This window comes from Poecile atricapillus, chromosome 4, assembly GCF_030490865.1.
Source record: "Poecile atricapillus isolate bPoeAtr1 chromosome 4, bPoeAtr1.hap1, whole genome shotgun sequence".
NCBI lineage: Eukaryota > Metazoa > Chordata > Aves > Passeriformes > Paridae > Poecile > Poecile atricapillus.
This window is the reverse complement of record NC_081252.1, coordinates 6,060,650-6,081,500: the sequence shown is the minus strand read 5'-3', so window position 1 is coordinate 6,081,500 and position 20,851 is coordinate 6,060,650. Positions and strand designations below refer to the sequence as shown.

Genomic DNA, 20,851 nt, shown 5'->3' with positions numbered 1-20,851 from the left:
TTGCTCTGAGCTTAGGTCAGTGTCAATTCTCACTTTTTCTGTATCTGGACCAGCCAGGTCTGTGGTTGTCAAAGACAAGTAGGTGTATGTAGAGCTTTCCTGCAGAATGCAGTCAGTGATAATTTTAGGCACTAAAATGATGTGTTTCTTGGCATTCAGGCAGCTGAGCTGGAAACCCAAGATGAAGAGAACCCTTGGTGTGTGTCATGAAAAATCATCTGTCTGGAAGCCTCTGTCTGGTGTTAACTCATTCAGGGTGGAACTTCTCTTTGTCACCTGACTTGTTCCCATATTAAATGTCTCTGTTATGCCATCCAGACTGAAATTCTTGAAGCTGGTGTGGCAAGGATCAGACATTTCAATGCTTAAGAATGTTAATTTCTTCTAAAGGTACTTCCATGTTGTTGTTTGGTCTTTCTGCATTCCTCAGGTTTTTTTTCAGACAGAAACCGAGAAGCTGGGGTTGTGTTATTTTAGTCCAGCACTGATTAGTGAGCGTGGGTGAAGGGCAGGTTTCCTGCCCAAAAGCTTTGAGCAGGACTTTGTGCAGCTGCAGGTCAGGTTCAAGGCTGGGTTCAAGTCTTCCCAGAAGAGAAGGGATTGATAAAGAGGTATCTGAGTAGACAGTGAGGAGAGTAAAATCTATGCAGACAGCAGGAATCTTGCTCTGACTCTTAACTATGAATGAGACGGCTCACGTACGCTCGCTCTTGATGCTGAATTTTGCGGTTTTGATGAATAGAATGCCTTGGAGTTTCTTTTCCTCTCCCTCATCTGATCTTTCTCGTTTAGTTTTACTTGATGCTCATCTTGGCACCGGGAAGATCTGTCTTCAGGGTTTAATTAAATTTGTGGACATGACATAGGTACTGTTAAGTACATCATATTTTTTAGCTTTTTTGAAAATCTGGAGCGAAAGACCAATTTGCTTACAATGTAGGAATAAAAAAAGAAACCAACCAGGACTGGAAGGATTAAGCTCTCAGTTGGGAAATGACCATGTTAATGCCACACCTTATCCTAATCCCATTTCCAAATGGACCTGGGTGCAAACTACGCTGAAGTTAGAGTGGCCATGTTCTAGATCTTCACACACCTAATATTTTCCAAGATCTGCTTTGAAGCTTTGTTTATGACTTATGATCATTATTTTATGCTTGTCACACCATCCAGTTGTTTTACTAGGGAATTTTGACAGCAGTTGTACTGCTGGCTTGAAAAATTATTCTTTCCTTAAATACAAGATAAAGCATAAGTATATCCTTAGGTGATCTGCCTGTTAGGTTTAACTTTTGAGTTATGACTTTCTCTTCTCCAATTTAAGAGCTTGATTATTGTATTTTGTTTTTAATGCAATGAATTGGCAAGTGCTTCTAACAGTCTGCAAGACTCCACAGTCCAGAGAAATGCTTTGTTTTCCTCTGATGTTGCAGGAAGGAGGTTTTGCTTTGAAAACATTCCTACAGTAGATGTAATCTAGAGTGCATCAGTGTATGTTTGTACAACAGCTGTGTACGTTCTTAGTTCTTGGGAAAACTAATAAAAGATAAAATTTGTTTAATCATGTTCCCCCAGCTTTTTAGGAGTAGAAGGAAGAAGTTGATAAATTTTCTTCAGTATTTTGGTTGTTAGCAGCTGTCTACTTGGGAATTAACTTTTATCTTTAGGTGAAAATAATTTCTAAAGCACAGTAAATACTTTGCTTTTACGCCTTGCTTTTCAGTACCTCTTCCTACTTTATTTGATCCTCTGAGCTGAGGAACCTGTGAGATTCAGAGACCTTCAAATGCACGTGGCAAGTAGTGGGAGCAGGGAAAAAAATACATTATTGCAAGATTTGGAGCTGTTGGTCTCCAACTCTCTGGCTGGCAGTGGTTTCTTTACTCCCCATTAGTTTAAGCAGGTGATACTTCACAAGGTGCTGCCTCAATTAAATCTCTGATTTTCTTTTCTTCTAGGCCATACCTTGGGTAAAGCTCTGTGGAAGACAGATGTGTGTGCTGCAATGGTGACAGAAATATTTCAGAGGACTGGAACAAGTTGTTGAGAATCTGTGTTTGTTTTTCATGCTGCTGTTGAGAGCTATCTAAGGCAAGTAAACACCATGAGTTTTATCCTGAAACTTGACAGACATTTCCAAAGAAGAGTAATTTTGCTGGCCACTTTTTGTATGGTGAGCATAGTTATTTCTGCCTACTACTTGTATAATGGCTACAAAGAGGAGAATGAGCTTCCTGAAACCTCTTCAGAAGTGGAATGTGGTGATCCTCAACCGTTGCCATCCAAGCTGATGGAGATGAAGAGCACGAAGCCCATCGATCCCCTGAGGACAGAGCTGGTAGTGCTGGTGTTTGTGGAAAGCCAGCACTCAAGCTTAGGGCAAGATATAAGAACCATTCTGGAATCCAGCAGGTTTCAGTTTCACCTTGAGATTGCATCTGGGAAAGGTGACCTCCCAGTGCTTCTAGACAAAAGCAGAGGCAAATACGCTCTCATAGTGTATGAAAATATTCTGAAGTAGGTGAATATGGACTCTTGGAACAGAGGCCTTCTAGATAAGTACTGCCTGGAGTACGGTGTAGGTGTGATTGGATTTCACAAAGGCACTGAGAACAGCTTGCAGAGCTTTGAGTTGAAGGGTTTTCCTTTCCATGTCCACAGCAATCTGGGTGTTCAGGACTGTTGCATTAACCCTCATTCCCCACTGCTCCATGTGACTAAACCTTCTAAGCTTGAGGAAGGGCCCTTGCTTGGAAATGACTGGGCCCTTTTCCAGGTTAATCACACAACTTATCAACCAGTGATATTTGCAAAAGTAAAGACACCAGAAAACCTTTCTCCACCTGCTGCTCTAGGTGCTCTCTATGCCACAGTAATACATGACTTGGGGCTCCACGATGGGATTCAACGAGTCCTTTTCGGCAATAACTTGAATTTTTGGCTGCACAAGCTGATTTTCATAGATGCCATCTCTTTCCTGTCTGGAAAGAAACTCACCCTATCCTTGGATAGGTACATTCTGGTTGACATAGATGATATCTTCGTTGGCAAGGATGGAACAAGGATGAACACCAACGATGTACAGGTAAAGTATGTGCACAAACTGATGGTCAATGCAGCAAAGCGGTATTTTCATCTGAAAGTGAATAGTTGTTCATGGTTGGAACTGGAGGGCTCCACTCAGGAGCTGTTCATATTTATTGCACTTGTTGTGAGTCTTACAAGCAGGAGGTGAATGTGGTGAGCAGCAGTAAATGGCAGCATCAAATGTGAAGAGTGGACTGGGTTATTGGCTGTTTGAGATAGGTTTGGATGTCAGGAGCTGTTTGCAGCATTTCACCTCTCTCATCTCTGTTATATGGCACTTGCTTGCAGGGAGGGTTTGTGCTAATATTGCTCTTAAAAGCTGTCAGTAAATGACTGGACAATTTCCATTTGAATGTTTAGAGCTGTACATTCCTGAAGGTCCTTTTCCACTCTGTTGTGCTGTTCAAGTGAGGTGACAGTGGTTGGTCAGTGGCACTAACATCTTCCCATTATTTCTTCCTGTGTTTCTTGTGTGCTTTTTGTGAGGAGTGTTGTCCCAAAGCAGGAAATAGGAGATCACCTTTCTCAACTTGGTCTAGAAGCTGCAAATCTCTAACATCCTGATTGTTGCCCTGTTTGCACTAAAGAGAAGGGAGAATGTTTTCTTAGAAGTTTGTTAATGGGATGAGGAACTGCAAGAAGGAAAGACAAGGACAGCACTGCATGCAGTGGGTCATTTTTGTTTCATTTTTAACCAAGTTTTTGGGTTTCTTCAGTGTTAATACACTTGTCAAGCCACAGCAGCTCTGCATTCTTTGCTCTCTTAAATGAAAGGTTTGACCCTGCGGTTAAACTTTTAATTTGCTTTAAAATTGCATTTGCTCTTTTCCAAAACATTCTCTGTCCATGCACTTAAAAATGAGATTTACCTCCTTGTTAAGTAGGTGTTTTCCTTAGGCAAACAAATCCCATGGGAGAGAGCAGAAATAAAGGTGAAGCTTCCTAAATGGTTTTTCCATGGAGAAGAGGATGGCAGTGTTTGAGTTAGGTGAGTGAGCATCCTTGAAGAGTCTCCTGAATGCAAACTCAGATGGCAGGAAAAAAGTCAAGTCTGGCCAGCATCACTGGCAGAACTTGTGTTGTTCTGCAGGAGCAGAACTTTCTGGTAACAAAGTGGCTGAAATAAAGCCTGAATAAATCCATCACTGAGTTGTGCAGTAGCAGTCGGAGACAGCACGTTTTGTATTGTTTGTCTTTGCAAGTGACACCTTAGGATTGTCATTTTAAAAGAAGTTGGGATGTTGAATTGCCAGAGTTATATACCAGAAGCAGGAGACTATTGAGACAAATTTGGTTACAGCAGATAGAGAAGGATAAACCATATTGTTTGGGGAAAATAATTTGCAGTATGTCAGAAAGTAATCTTCCCAAAATAAAACTGTCCCATTAAATAGAAGTAATATCAAAGTGGAAATAACTTTTAAGTGGGATAATTTCATTTATACAGAACTGTGTTCTGAAACAATGGAATCTGAAAAAAGTGTTCCCTTCTGAGTCTTCATCTACTTAGAGTTAAAATGTTGTATTAAACATGTTGTTAGGGCTGTCAGATGCAATGCATCTTCATTGCTATTAATATCAAAGGAGTTCTCCTCGGTGGCACAATGACATGTGGAAGGAATGAAACAAAATCAGTTTGCAGTAGTTGGAAACACGTTATTGTAAAGTGTATTTGCAAATAAATGACATCTCATTAAACAAGAGTTTTAGTGAGTTCTGCTGCAGTGACTGTGACAGAGAATTGGGCGCTGCAAGTGTGAAAAGAGGTTCTAAATGTAGACTTTGTATCATTTCAGTACTCAAGATTCGCTCATTTCCACTAGGCACACATTTCTAATAAAAACATGTATGTTTTTCTGGCTCTTAACCTGCGGCACAGATTTTGCATTAGGTGGTGTACATTATTCTGTACCTGTTAATCCTCATGTGGTCCATTTCCTCCCTGTATAGGCAGGCAATCACAACAGTTGATTCTACTGATTTTGGTAGTGCAAAGCTTGTAGATAAAACATAGCATTACTTAGAACAAAACTTTCTGAAAAACATCTGTTTCTGGATTTGGAACTGTGGCTTTGATGGTGGTTGGGTTTTTTGGGTTTTGGAGGGGGTTTTTTAGGTGGTTGTTTGTTGTTGTGCTTTGTTGGTTTGGTGTAAGGAAGTGTTGCTGTGCTCTGTCCAAATCTTGCAGCTTACACACCAATCGCTACAATGTCTGTGAACATTTTTAAAGTTTTCATCTTTGCATCCCCAAATGTGGAAAACACAATTCCTGCAGTTCTGTGGTTAGAAACATAGAATGCTATAACCATTTAGTTTGGAATAGACCTTTGAGATGATGGGGTCCAACTATTAATCCAGCACTGCCAAGCCTACCAGCAAATCATGTTCCTAAATATGAGGCAGAGCAAGTCAATCCTCTCAGAAGTTTGTGTGTAAACACACAGTATCCCCCTGGTTTGCTCTTCCAGACTATCTGAAAACTTCCACTGGAATATCTGGATCCATGTCCTGCTGCTCCTGTGTGGAGTTTCTGTAGTCTGGCTGCTCCCAGTCTCCCCACTGTTATCTCAGTGCTCTGATGACACTGGAATAGGGGCTCCTTACTTCTCCTCGCAGCACCAAGGGCGTGTTTCAAAATTTACTGCAAGAGATAGAACCTTTTCTTTCAGCTGGAGACACAGTGATGGTCTTCACTGAAGGAAAGATGGCTTTTGACACTGAAGTTCATAATGAGTTGGATAGAAACAAGAAATGACTATTCCTGGAAGAACTGGTTTTTTCTTGAGCTGTGGAGACTGCTTCTGAACCTCCCTGTAATTAAACAGCACTGTGTCTTACTCGACACACAGAGCAGTTCCTCAGATGGTGTAAGCTGTCAAAACATCCATTGATTTCAGAGGAACTATGACAACTTAGAAGAGTTATAGATTAGTCTTAATTCTCCAGCAGCAACTTGAGATATGCGGAACTTAATTAGACTGGCATCACGAGTGCGAGAAACATAAAGGCATACCAGAATGTGGTTTGGGGTTCTTGGAGTGTTCATATATTTCATTAAGAAAAGTCTAGTTTGTTTTCTTGATGTCTCAAGAAGTTGTTAGAGTTTTTCATCTGAATCTTTGGGCTCTGGCTCAAAATGTGTTAGAGGTTTTCCAGAATCAGAAATGTAGGGATGAAATATGGATACACTTGGAGCTGAGTTTCACGCATTAGAACTCAGCTAGGGCACTCATGTCTTCTACTGGCAGTGCCTGCCTTGTCGTGGGTTATTCTTATTTCCCAGATATCAGGGGAGAGCATGCTGCTAGTGGTCTGCTTCAGCATCAAGTGCTGATTTGCAACAACATCAACAGCAAAAATGCTGCTCAGTCCTCCAGTCAAATTAAAAAAAAGTGAAAAAAACCCAGCTAGATTCCCTGACTGCTGACTTGGTCCAGCTATACAGTGTCTTTTCCAGCTTCTCTTTTCCCCTCTTTATGTCTGGACACACTTGTACAGATGATAAAGGCAAATCAGTGCATACCAGTTCTGTAATGACCTTTATCTTACGCTTTTATTCCTCTGTAAGATACCTTTGATATCCTAGTGTGGCTTTGTTCCTGTATGGCTTTGGATGTATTAGTTTCAGAGAGTGTGCTGATAGAAACTAATGTGGAAACATCTGTTAAACCAACATCCATTCATTTACATCTAGCATTAGAGCTGCTCCACATATCTCTAATTACATTACTGTTTTATGTCTTAAGTGCTTACTCAACTCTGAAAATATAAACTGTGGGGTTCTAAGTACTCTTCTTGAGATAGCATCAAAGCAAGAAATGAGTTGGTGCTTAATCCACAGCCTGATCTTTGTCACCACTTCCCGTGTGACACCGAGACAAGGGCTCGTGATGTGTGAGAGAGATGGATGGATGGCTTTGTGTATCCATAAAGCTTTTTGGGCTCTGTCCCACGATTCTCCTGACAGAATCCTTCCCAGGTTTTGCTTTGGCCTGAAGTAGCAGACAGCTCCTGGGAAGTCAAAAGGGGTAGGAGTGGAGCTTAGAGAGAGAAGAGGTTTTTCCTAGGCCTTGCTTCAATGTCATAGGAGAGAGTGAAGCAGTAAGCAGATTTCAGCTCTGCTCAGCCCTCTTGTCATTTGTTGTTTGCACCTGTAACACTGTGGAAGAGCTGCATCCCCTTTGGTCTGTTTCCATCATGACTCTTTTTGTGACCTCCCTGCTGATAAGCAAGTCAGTCTAGTTTTGTAAATCCTTGCACAAGCAAGACCAAAAGCAGGTCCAAGTCCCATTCATCCAAGTGCCTCAGCCAGAAAAGCTGGCTGCTGCCCCTCCTCCATTGCAGATTGTCACAAATACTAATCCAGGAACTTGGGTTGTGCCCCCATTTTCCCTTTTTTGTGTGAACATAGAGAACCATTTGCTGTGTGACTCACAAGGGTTGTGTTCCATCAGAGACCATGCCAGGGTTTCTCTGGTCCCCAGTGCTGCAGGCAGAAGTGTTGTCACCCCGTTGTGCATCTGCTCCCAGCCCGAGTTCAGGCTGGCCGAGGGAGTGATCAGAAGGGGAACAGGTTTTGTGCAGCACTGCTCTACAGCAAGGGGCTCCTTCCAGGGCTGGGCAGTGCTCTGCTGTTCCCTGCATCAGCTCCAGCAGAAACATTCCCCAGCTCCTGATGGTCTCCAGCCGAGCCAGCAGCAAAATGCTGACTGATGGTTTCCATGGGCTGGGACTGTTGTCTCTGGGTAACACCAGCATTCTGCTGTCACCTCAGCTGCGTGTCTGAGCTGTAGCAGGGCTGCTGAGATGGGCAGGGGAAAGGGGGCTTCTCCTAAAGAGCAATGCAGGTCAGCTGCTGGCAAAGCAATGATCATCAAGAGGATCATCCATAAAGTGCAGTGATAGCTTACAAATCTCAAACCCAAGCGTTTCTTCTTTGATTATTAAAAACAAAGGGGCTTGAACTCTCGGTTTGATGTATTAAGTGATATTTTTTTAGAAGACATTTTGAGTTAGTCAAACTGGAATGATTCATAAAGCAGCTTAATTAGACCAGAGCTCCAGTGGGAGTCCCCTTTAACATGTCTACAGAGACTCTTTTAATACTCTAATCCACTTCTGAATCAAAGGTGAAACCAGGAATGGTAGTTTCAAAGGAGGAACTACAAAGAACATTTATCTTTCTCTTTTTGCTCTTCTGTCCTTGCCATCTAGATATCAAGCTTCCATTGCATTCTGAGGATGACTTTTTTTCTAGGTTAGCTTGCACAAGCAGAGCTTTTTATATACCATCATTTAAACCTTAAAGAACCCTCAAAGTGAAAAATTGGACACTAAAGCACCACCAAACCGGTGTTCTAGAATTACTGTAATGAATTCATCCTGTTGTACAGTGTTTTGTTTCACCTCCTAGCAAGTTTTTTAAAAAACTTTTAGGTCGCCCTCTTATAATTTGTTTCCCGCTTTATCCGGTGCTATAGGAGGAGGCTTCATGCTAATGCTCCAGTAGGGTGGGAAATCCTGAAATGGGAAATGGAAGTGTGCCCTGAGGTCTGTTTTTAGACTGATGTGACTAGGCTGTGCTTCAAAATAAAATGAAAAATAACCCACACAGACCTGGGTTCAGCAAAAGGGAGGCTAAAGACTTGAAAATGCTGTAGTCTGACAAGGGAAATCAAGATCATGATGTTATATTTACTTTGCACTGGGCTTCTTTAGAGATGTGCAATCTCTCTACAACATCTGCTGGAACAGAGTTAATAAGCTAAAGCAATGCTTTTAATGTCTAACTACTATTGATTCCCTTTTCTTGAGGTAGGAATTGCTTACAGGCTTTCAGCACTAACATTAAAATATCAGGATGGTAGCAGAAGGAATGGTTGGGTTTTTGGTTGGAATATGCAATGCAGTTCCAGGTGAACAATGCCCAGTGGTGATTGCTCTCCAATCATCTTTTGAGTGGGGGTTTTTTTTGACAATATATTTTTCTCATGGAAGGAAAACAAAGGTGACTTAATTAAAATGAGGAAAGAAAAACATGGATGGAATAATTCACTCCAAGTGAATAAGAACTTGGTACTTAACCATTGTACCTCTTCATCTTGCTCATTCCTACTTTCCTGCTTTCCTAATGTTCAGCAGGTTACATTTCAAAATATCTGCCGTGATATTTTGGAGTGGCATCTTTGCTCTCAGAAGACTTTGGGGCACTTGAGAAATAATATTCCAAATGCTGTTTGCCTACCCATCCCAGTGATGTGGCACTTTGGGTCTCAGTTTTGTTCATTTGCTGGTTTTAAGTGTGCCTGAAATGCTGACACACCCAGAGCAGCAGGGCTTCTGTGAACTGAAATGGTCACCTGAATGTAAATAGCAGTAGCAGAGATACCTGTTAAACAATTTGAAGTGCAGGCTTGAAAGAAATAAACTAAATGGTGAGAGGATAGTAAGTTGATTTCTCCTGGTGGCATAAAGCTTTTATGTTCAAGAGGAGTGTTTTAGGAAAGTAGATCCTATGCCCAAAAAAATGGAATAGGAGCAAAGAGCATCAGCATCCGTATTTCTGTTGTAGATCTGTTACATCTTGGGGCTCCCATAGAGGGCAATATTGTATAAAAGATAGTTTTAAGCCATGCATTAGGGGTCTGCCCATTCATCTGTGTTGATAGACCTTAAGGAAAATTGCTGTTAAAGTCAATTGAACTTCCAAGTGTGAGAAACTGGAAGAGACTTCAGGGGACACGACGCTGTTTAATGGGGCAGAAACTGAGAGACAAGTGAACTGCAGTGTGGGGTGATTTGCATTTTTCCAAGATGATTTGTAGAAGGTGAAAAGTTGCAGATGAAATGCTTTGATTTGCCTTTATCTCACTCTGCCTGTGCACTTGTGTCGTTCATTTCATGCAATAACCCCTACTAAACAGTCAGAGGCTGCAGCATCATTTTGTTGACCTTAAATTAAGGCAGAAAGCTGCAGTTTTGGAATTTGAAGTTTGTAGTATCTAATTGGCTAAAGGGCAAAAGAAAGAAGTAAAGATGAATGACAACTTTTCATATCAGATGAAAAATCAAGGCTCATGCCTCAGGGAACTTCAAAACAATTAGTTTCATATCATTTCAGCCTAGGTCTCAATCCTAAAAGTGCATTAAAATGACACTCTCTAAGTCTCATTCTGTGGAGCTTAGATGAACCTCAGATTTTAGGTGTTCCCAGGATGGGAGTTACAGGAATTGATTTCTTTGCAATGCGAAGTGCCTAAAATAGGAAACAGTGGCAGTTTGGGGGCCTCTTGCTGCTTTCTTCCCTTTTTATTCCTTTCTATCCAACATGGCAGAAATGCCATCTAAGTGAGTAGCAGGAAGGCAACCTACATTGTTAGCAAGTGAGGGGAAAAAAAAAGGTTAATCTTTCAGGCTTTGGAGGAGCTGATAGCAGGAGAAAAACTGTGCCTGCAATACAAAGCCAAAAGTTATCAACTATCCTGAGAGATGTTTTCACAAATCAACAAAGAACATAAACTAGGGGAAAAAAACAAAAGGAAGCATTGCTCTGGTCTTTGTCCCTAAGAAGAGAAACTGAAAAGCTGTGAGTATAAAGCAGGTATGAGCTGGTTGTCAGTGGAATGTCAGCTTCCAGCAGAACAGGAATAACTCAGGAGTCTGGAGATGAGTCTCTGCTGCCTTGCACAGTGTTTTAATCAAAGCCCTGAAGGAGCAGTTCCCAGCCAGCCACAAAGCACCACGTCAGGCCGTGCAGAAAGAGGATTGCAGCACAACTGGGGCTTCACCAGATCTGTCTGAGATCTAGAACTGGTACTAGGTGAGGCTCAACTTGAATAATTTTCTTAGTTCCTTCTTTTGTCCTCTCACCCCAAATACAGCTTGTATTTTGCTTCAGCATGCTTCTGTAAATCCTCAGAGGATCCATCTTGGAAGCACTTCCAGGATGGAAATGCTCTGACCTTTAGATGTTGACAGATGAGGTGCATATTCTCCTGTTCTGTATTTATTGACAATAATGGCAGCTCTTCCTTTTTTTATTTTTTTTTTTTTTTGTGAACAATGTAACTTTTACATATTTGTATGACTTCATTGTATAGCTGCCCTCCTGTAACATATTCTATATGTGCCAATTCTTTTACTCCAGGGATGTAAATGCAGTACCACATATTGATGAACACACTGTACCATTTAAACCACTGTCTGCACCATCACCCTTCAGAAATGAGACCTGCACAGCACTCTGCAATTCAATCAAATGAAAAAGGCCATGAATTTATCCACAGAGGCAGCATGGCTGATAAAGCAGCTCCTGTCTCCTGTGCTCAGAGGTGATTCCTGTTCCAGATCAGCTCTGTGCTGGACCTGCCTTTTGCAGATGTTGTGGGGCTGCTGCCACATGATGTGTGGTGGCTTTGTACGGGGGAGTCTCCTCCAGTGAGGATTGCACAGCACCACCAGTCATCCCAGTTAGCACTTGGATGAAATGGAGAACTGAACTCCAGAGGCAGGAACCAATTCTACTCTATTCCATTGCTTGAAATGTTTTCCTTAGAGTGTGTTCAGGGGAGGAGGGGAGATAGACCTTTTTACCTTTCTGGTTTTGTCTCTTTCCATGGTGTATCATATCCACCCTTGCCATAGCTGAGCTAGTAGGGCTGTGCTTTCTGAGAGGAATTCAACAGGAAAACGTTCCATCTTTTGTCCCCCTGGAAGAAGCACCAGTTTTTGGGGCAATCTGTCTTCAAATGCTTCTGTAAAATTTTCCTTTTAGTTCTTGATCCTGCTCAGACACATCAGAGCGATACAAAACCCTCTGAGTAACGTCACCAGCCTCAGCAGAATGTCTAAACTCTCTAAACTCCAACTTTGCGTTATCACACCATAATTACATTAAAATGATGAACATAATGATGGCAGGTTCGAGGTCATTGGCTTTCAATCTTCCTGCTTAGGGCTGACCATAGTATTTGTCTGGATTTTCTTGTCTCAGGGACCGATCACTCCACGTTTCCTTAAGGGACCGAGCGCTTGCTCTCCACAGCTCCTTGGAGCTGAAGGTGCTTGCCCACACTGAGTGAGACTCTGTTATGTTTCTATTTGCAGATGTGCTGCTGTGATGGAAATTTCTGTTCCAGCACACTTGCACACCAAGAGAAATAGAGGAAAAAGAAAAGAGAAAGGAGTTAAAAGCCAGAAGGCATCATTTAAATGCCAGTGTGGCAACCAAAGAGGTAAGGGAATGAAACAGGGACAGAGGGAGGAGAGGAAGGTCACTGTCCCCAGGGACAGCAACGCCAGAGGGCCACAAGCACAAATCAGGAATTCCACAGACAGGAGTTTTACTCTCACCCTTTGATTTTTTTTTCAGCATCATTTGCATTGCCGTTTATTTTCATGGCCATTGGGAGGTTGGCAAAGGGCCAGATTGCCCTGAAGGGAGGACATGTTAATGTAATACGTGCAGGGGGCTGTTCTGAGCTATTGTCAGCACTAAACCTGCTCAGAGCAGCTCTCTTTGCTGGGGTGACAGCAGCAATGAAAGATCCACCTGAGGATCTCTTCCACCTGAGATGCAAATACCCTCTCCTTCCCTCGTGCAGTCCTAAAGCTTGCACATACATTTCCTGTATGGGGGCTGGACACTGCTTCCACTTGGATTTAATTGCATTTCCCTGCTGGGTGGAAACTTCCAGTGGCCAAGGGAGAATATTCTGGCTTGAAATAAGAAGAGACATTTCTTAGTAACAACCATTGACTATTGCACATCTCTCCTGGCAAAAATAAAAGAACTGACCTTAATGGTGATTGCCAGGGAATATTCCCAGGTTTACATTTGAGACACTTGCCTTTCCAGCCCCTTTTGCCTCCCTCCAGGAAAGCTGATGTTGCACAAAGAAGAGTCAGGTAAATTGCTGTTCCTGTTAGTTCTGTGTAACTGGAGCACCAGTATCCCACATTCTGGGTAACTTCACAACCTTTGGAGTTTCCCTTCCGCTGCATTGCATTTGTTTTCTGGATGTACTCAGTTTTGCTGGCACAGGACACAAAAATTATAAAAGGAAGTTTATGATAGAAGAGCAGGAAACAAATGACACTTGTGCATTTGTCCTTGATCCTTGAAAAATTAGCTGAGCCCCAGACTTGCTTTTGGATTTCTCTCTGCTTCTTGCACTCATGTGTTAGGGTGTTCCCAAAGAATCCTAAAGAAACAAATTCTCTGGTTTGCCTCCTATTCATGGAAAGGGCAAAGATGAAGTATCAGATTCAGTTGCTTAAAAATCTGATAAACCTGTAGGAGAAAGATGTTTTCTGCTGCACTGTTTGTCATAAACAAAATTAAGATTTAAAAAAAGCCCCACAACCTTAACAGCCTTTTCCAGAAATGAGGCAGACGCAGCAATCTTGAAGCAGTCATCGCTTCAGTCTTTCTATAACTCTGAAGACAACTAAATTAACACAGAAACCAGAGCTCTCACACAGCCTACAGCCAACAGCTCCCAAAATTATTAAAACCCTTATGGATTCAGTTTATTGCAGATGCTCTCCTGAAGCAGAAAAGGTGATTCTGCACTTCCTTAGTCCTTTTCCCTTGGACTGAGGTTTGGTTTGGCCTTGTGTGGTCCCGCTGAAGAGCAACAGAGAGCAGTGACAAGGCTTCCTTAAGCCTGGGATCATAAAATCTTGTTGTTTGGGCAGAGACAAATCCCCCCCTGGCTACAGCCTCCTGTCAGCTCCAGGGGACAGGACCAGGTCTCCCCTGAGTCTCACTGAGTACTTGGTTTATGCAAAACATTTGGGCTCATTCCGTTTGCTGAGAAGAAGAGCCAAAGATGACAAACCTTGGGCACCGTCCCCTCCTCAGCCCAAAGTGCCCCCCAGGATGGCCTGTGGCTCATCAAGTAACATTTCTGCAATCAGGCATTGCCAAAAGTGTTTCCAGCAACACATTCCATCACTTCTTGTCACTTTTGATTCAGTGCAAGCATGAAAATGTCTGAGATAGACCATGAAAGGCAATAGATAAAATCCAAGACAAGCGATCATAAATGGCCCTGCTGAGAAAGCAGATCCCAAGGAATGGAATGGAGGTGGAAGGTCACTCCTGACACATGAAATAGAACAGCCAGAGCAGATCCTGATGTCACCGTGATACTGAGATAGAAAAATCACCTGCTTCAAATCATTGAAAAGGAGAACAAGAAGCAGGAGGACAGGTGGGTAGGTGTGTTGTTAACTCTGTTAAACACAGTTTAAAAACCCCCAAAACGCAGTAGTTATTAACCAGATATTTGAGGAGCCACAGCCACAGATCTCTGCAGAACATTTACAAAGTGCTTGACAAATGGAAAGCTGGATCTTTTTCAGCAAGTGCCATGGGTGCTGTGCACCCAGACCTGCAGCACCAGGGCCATCCATCTGCCTCAGGAGTCCTGCTTTCATCCTTGGAGTGTGCATCCTTCCATCCTCCAGTGTGCACCGGCACTTCAGATTGAGGTAAGGACAGCATTTAATAGGGGAAAAAGAACAGGAGCTGCTACCTCCATGAAATATTGGCACCACCATGGGACACATTCACTTGAAGACGAGCACAAAGGGATTCCAACACAATTGTCCCCGTACAGAACACAAACCAAGCTTCTCCTGCTGCTCTGGGCGGTCCCTAAACACAAGAAGGAGCTGTGGGTTTTCTCCATCGCTGCTGGTGCAGCTGAAGAAGTTCCTTAAGCCTTTCCCGTTTCCCTGAGTTGCCTCTGATTTCCATCACCTCCAAATGGGCATCTGTGGCACTATGAGAAAGAGCAGCATTTTCCTTGGGAAACAGCCAGAAAAGAAGCAGAGCAGGTCCCAGACTGGGGGCTGCCCCTTCCCGGGGATTATGTGTCAGCTCTGTTAGAATTGCTAATTCTTTAGGCACCTCCTTGGCTTTGAGGAGTGGATGGGGGGAGATGGAAAGCCAAGGCCTGGGCTGAAGGCCGTGCCCGAGGTGTGCCCAGCTCCCTGCACACCTTTTCCCCCCAGGTGCAGAGCAGGTGCAGACGCTGCCCATGGAAGGCAAGGAGAGCTGGGAGCCAAGAGAGGAGCGGTTTCTCCCGGAACACCGGGAGCCGTTCCATGGCAGCAGCTCATTCCCAGCCCCTGCCCCACTCTCTGCTCCCAAAGGTCACCAGGAGCTCGCCCAAGGCACGGGGGGCTGGCCAGGGCTTTCCCACCTGGGCCGAGTGCCACAGGAGGGGCCCCTGCAGGATTTCTGTCTTGCTCGGCTTCCAGCAGCTCAGACTGGCTCCTGCATCCAGCAGGGATTGGCTGGGGATTTGCTTGGGGTTTTTGGTTTGTTGCTTTGGCTTTTAGTTATTTGGAGAGTGCTTTGAGGGTCACTTTTGCTGCTTCATCAGCTTTACCCCCTGCCCAGCTGCCTGTTGTGTGCATGGAAGGGTTCAATCTGCATTTCGCTTCTTCTGCACCCCTACTTTATTATTTTAGGCTCTTTCTTTTACTTTTTCTCTTTTCCTTTTTACTGTTTTTTCCCCATTTCTTTCCCCTTTTAAAAATATTTATTTTTTGTAAATTTTTCTCTTTTTTTTCTCTTCTCCTGAGCAGAAGCACCTGGGGCAGCTGCACAGCCGGGGCCACTCCTGGCTGTTAGAGAAGCCGGGAGCTGACTGCTCCACGGGATTTGTTTGCTCCCAGCTCTGCGGCTCGGGGCTCTCTCTCATCGTGTTTTATCAAATAAAGTTGGTGTGGCATTCCTGGCTTTGACGATGGTGTTTTATTGGGATGTGCCAAGCCTGGATTCCCCGGGAAGCAGCAGTACGGCTTTGCCTGTGCCTAAGGACAGCCCCGGAGCTGCGCAGTGCAGAGAGAAGCCGTTCCTAAGCCACTGCTGATGATCATAACCAAGTTGAAATTAGAAGAAATGACAAGTCCCAGCTGAAACCGATGCAAAAGCAAGTTTGGATTGATTTTCAGACCCTCCTGCTTCACCTGCTTTGCCTTAGGAGCCGGGGAAATGGCTCTGATTCCCCTCCCGATGCTGCTGCTGCTGGTGCGGAGCTGCCGGCCGGGCTTCAGGGATGCTGCGGCTCCCAGAGTCAGCCGGCGCTGCCTTAGGGGGCTCGGAGCTGAGCCCCGGTCCTGCAGCTGTGCCTCACAGAGACCCTTGGCTGTGTTTTGGGAGCTCAGAACCCGACTCACCCCATCAGTTTTGGGCTTCACAAAGGGCGGCGAGTGCCGCGTTTGAGGGGCTCAAAATTCAGGCTCAGAGCTTAAAACCAGAGACCGAATCGTGCGTTTTGGAGTCTGAAACCGGGCTCGTGTCCGGGCTGGATTTGGGGTTCAGGCACAGTGACTGAGCCCTGGTTTCGGGGTTTCGGTCCGAGCAAGCGAGTCCAGGCTTCAGAGACCAAGTGCCGCCGATTGACTCTCAAAGCCAGGCTGCGCTGGCCAAGTGCAGACAGCGATGAACCGAGCTGAGATTTGGGGATGTGAAAGCCCGGTCCCTCCGAGAGATCTGGGCTCACAGAGAGCAAGTTCTGCATTTCAGGGGCTTGAGGCAGAGACCAAGTCCCGCGTTCTGGGGATTTGGCTTCACAGAGCCTCGTGTTCGGGGGGCTTGAAGTAAACGCCAGCTGCGGTGCTTTGGTGTTCAGAGCGGGCTCGTTCGGGCAGCGTCAGTCGCAGTCGCTCAGCTCTAAGGGCCGCCTTTGGCCCGGCCCCACGGAGAGCTCGGAGCCGGCGACTCGGAGCTGCCTCTGGGGCCGGCGGCGGAGCCGCGTTTGGGGCTGAGAGCGGAGCCCGAACGCCGCGTTCGGGGCCAGGGGCAGAGCCCGGCCCGGCGCGTCGGGCTCCGCTCGGGGCCCCGGGGGCTGCCCCGGCACCGGCAGAGCCCCGGCTCCCCGCGGCCGGAGCGGGACCGTGCCCGGGGCCCCGAGCGGCCGGAGCGGGAGCCGGGCGCGAACCTCCGGCTCCCGGCCCGGCCCCGCCGCAGCGCTCCGGGCTCGGAGCGGCCCCGCCGAGAGCGCCCGGGCCGGGCCGGGGCCCGCACAGCGCCGAGCGGGGATCCCGAGCGAGACCCCCGGGACAGCGGCACCCGCGGGGCGGGACAGGGGCGGGTCGGGATGGGATGGGACAGGGATGAGATGGGGGCGGGACAGGGACAGGGACGGGACGGGACGGGACAGGGATGGGACAGGGGCGGGATGGAACAGGGATGAGATGGGGGCGGGACAGGGACAGGGACGGGACGGGACAGGGGCGGGACCGGGGCGGGTCGGGATGGGACAGGGGCGGGATGCAACAGGGATGGGACAGGGGCGGGATGGAACAGGGATGGAACAGGGGCGGGACCGGGGCGGGTCGGGATGGGACAGGGGCGGGCCAAGAGCCGGGGCGGGGCCGGGCAGGTGCTCGGGGTTTGGGGCGGGCGGGGCCGGGCTCAGGTGCGCGGGGCGGGGCCGGGCAGGTGCGCGGGGCCCCAGGGCGGCTGCGCGGGGCGGGGCCGAGGGGATTTAAGGCCCGGAAGTCGCTCCCGGCGCCATTTGCTCCCCAGCGCTCGGAGGTGCCGGCACGGGCCGGGCCGGGCTCCCCGGCGGGGCCCAGGTGAGGCGCGGGAGCCTCGGCTTCCCGCCCCTGCTTCTCTCTTCCCCTTCTTTCCTCCCTTCCTTTCTCCCGCTCACCTCCGTCTCCTCCCTCCTCTCCGCAAACCCCCCCTTTCCTCTCCCCCGCTGCTCTTCTCTTCCTCCCCTGCACCTGGGTCCTGTCCCTCCTCCTTGCACAGCCCGACCCTCCAGTGTATCCCTCCTCCTCCCCTCGCTCCTTCTCCCCTCGCTCCTCCTCCCCCCGCTCCTTCTCCCCCCGCTCCTTCTCCCCTCCTGAGCTCCCCTTCCCTCCTCTCCCTGCCCCATCCTGCGCACCCCGACCGCCCCCGGCCCTCCTTCCTCCCCTCTCCTTCCCCCGGGCACCCAGCCCGAGCGCCCCCCATTCCCGCTCGGCCTTTCCCAGCTGCACCTCCCTCTCGTGCTTCCCTACAAACGCCGAGCCCGCTTCTGTTCCTCTTTCCCCTTCTCCCTCCGCTCTGTGTCCCCGCTGAGCTCCGCTCCTGCTCCCTTCTGCCTCCCTCCCTGTGCGCTGTCTCTCGGCCCTGTCCCTCTGTGTCCCCGTGTCCCCTTCTCCCCTTGGTCTCTGTTTGCCCTTTGCAGAGAAGCCGCGAGGTTCGGGGCGCCGGATAATAAAGCCCCGAGGGCCGGAGCCGGCGCCCCCGGCGGGAATCCCCACACGGGGCCGGAGCCCGCGGTGCGGGTCCCCCCACGCACAACACCGCCCCACACTGCCGGGTGTCCCCACATCACACTGGGGGCTGAGGGGGGCCGGGGCTGGGAGGGGGGCTCAGGGTGGGCCCCTCCTCCGGAGGGGTCCTGGGGTGGGGTAGCGAGGGTTGGGGGGCCGGGGGGGTTTGGGAAGGGCCCCCTCGTTAGGAGGGGGTCCCGGGTGGGGGGTGGGTCAGGGAGGGCCCCCTCCGGAGGAGGGGTCCCGGGGAGGGGCGGGGGGCGGGGCCCCCTCCGGAGGGGGGGGTCCGGGGTGGGAGGGGCTGGGGGGTTCCGCCCCCCTAAGGCCCTCCCACCTTGGCCCCTCCCCTCCGGGCGGGGCCCGGCCCCTCCCCAGGACCCCTCCTCCGGACAGGGGCCCTGGGGGGGAGAGGGGGCGGGGTGGGTGGGGGGGAATAGGAGGGGGAGTGCGCTCGTTTGACACAAATGTGCGATTACGGTTCAGAGTGACGTGACCCGGCCTGCTGCCCCCCCCACCCACCCCGCCCCCCTCCCCCCCAGGGCCCCTGTCCGGAGGAGGGGTCCTGGGGAGGGGCCGGGCCGGGCCCCGCCCGGAGGGAAGGGGCCAAGGTGGGAGGGGCTTAGGGGGGGCGGAACCCCCCAGCCCCTCCCACCCCGGACCCCCCCTCCGGAGGGGGCCCCGCCCCCCGCCCCTCCCCGGGACCCCTCCTCCGGAGGGGGCCCTCCCTGACCCACCCCCCACCCGGGACCCCCTCCTAACGAGGGGGCCCTTCCCAAACCCTCCCCCCCAGGACCCCCTCCAGAGGAGGGGGCCCACCCTAAACCCCCCCGCACCCCCCACCCGGGACCCCCTCCTAACGAGGGGGCTTTTCCCAAACCCCCCCATCCCAAACCCCCCCAGCCCCCAACCCTCGCTAACCCACCCCAGACCCCTCCGGAGGAGGGGCCCACCCTGAGTCCCCCTCCCAGCCCCGGCCCCCCTCAGCCCCCAGTGTGATGTGGGGACACCCGGCAGTGTGGGGCGGTGTTGTGCGTGGGGGGACCCGCACCGCGGGCTCCGGCCCCGTGTGGGGATTCCCGCCGGGGGCGCCGGCTCCGGCCCTCGGGGCTTTATTATCCGGCGCCCCGAACCTCGCGGCTTCTCTGCAAAGGGCAAACAGAGACCAAGGGGAGAAGGGGACACGGGGACACAGAGGGACAGGGCCGAGAGACAGCGCACAGGGAGGGAGGCAGAAGGGAGCAGGAGCGGAGCTCAGCGGGGACACAGAGCGGAGGGAGAAGGGGAAAGAGGAACAGAAGCGGGCTCGGCGTTTGTAGGGAAGCACGAGAGGGAGGTGCAGCTGGGAAAGGCCGAGCGGGAATGGGGGGCGCTCGGGCTGGGTGCCCGGGGGAAGGAGAGGGGAGGAAGGAGGGCCGGGGGCGGTCGGGGTGCGCAGGATGGGGCAGGGAGAGGAGGGAAGGGGAGCTCAGGAGGGGAGAAGGAGCGGGGGGAGAAGGAGCGAGGGGAGAAGGAGCGAGGGGAGGAGGAGGGATACACTGGAGGGTCGGGCTGTGCAAGGAGGAGGGACAGGACCCAGGTGCAGGGGAGGAAGAGAAGAGCAGCGGGGGAGAGGAAAGGGGGGGTTTGCGGAGAGGAGGGAGGAGACGGAGGTGAGCGGGAGAAAGGAAGGGAGGAAAGAAGGGGAAGAGAGAAGCAGGGGCGGGAAGCCGAGGCTCCCGCGCCTCACCTGGGCCCCGCCGGGGAGCCCGGCCCGGCCCGTGCCGGCACCTCCGAGCGCTGGGGAGCAAATGGCGCCGGGAGCGACTTCCGGGCCTTAAATCCCCTCGGCCCCGCCCCGCGCAGCCGCCCTGGGGCCCCGCGCACCTGCCCGGCCCCGCCCCGCGCACCTGAGCCCGGCCCCACCCGCCCCAAACCCCGAGCACCTGCCCGGCCCCGCCCCGGCTCTTGGCCCGCCCCTGTCCCATCCCGACCCGCCCCGGTCCCGCCCCTGTCCATCCCGTGCCCGTCCCTATCCCTCCCCTGTCCCGTCCCGTCCCTGTCCCTGTCCCGCCCCCATCTCATCCCTGTTCCATCCCGCCCCTGTCCCATCCCTGTCCCGTCCCGTCCCGTCCCTGTCCCGCCCCTGTCCCATCCCTGTCCCGCCCCTGTCCCGCCCCGCGGGTGCCGCTGTCCCGGGGGTCTCGCTCGGGATCCCCGCTCGGCGCTGTGCGGGCCCCGGCCCGGCCCGGGCGCTCTCGGCGGGGCCGCTCCGAGCCCGGGGCGCTGCGGCGGGGCCGGGCCGGGAGCCGGAGGTTCGCGCCCGGCTCCCGCTCCGGCCGCTCGGGGCCCCGGGCACGGTCCCGCTCCGGCCGCGGGGAGCCGGGGCTCTGCCGGTGCCGGGGCAGCCCCCGGGGCCCCGAGCGGAGCCCGACGCGCCGGGCCGGGCTCTGCCCCTGGCCCCGAACGCGGCGTTCGGGCTCCGCTCTCAGCCCCAAACGCG

The 20,851-nt window shown here is 50.2% G+C and overlaps 1 pseudogene; it reads left to right on the top strand.

Moving 5' to 3' along the window:
* Positions 1–2,104: 2,104 nt before the first annotated feature.
* On the top strand, positions 2,105–18,314 carry LOC131578674 (bifunctional heparan sulfate N-deacetylase/N-sulfotransferase 3-like; annotated as a pseudogene).
* The last annotated feature ends 2,537 nt before the right edge of the window (positions 18,315–20,851 follow it).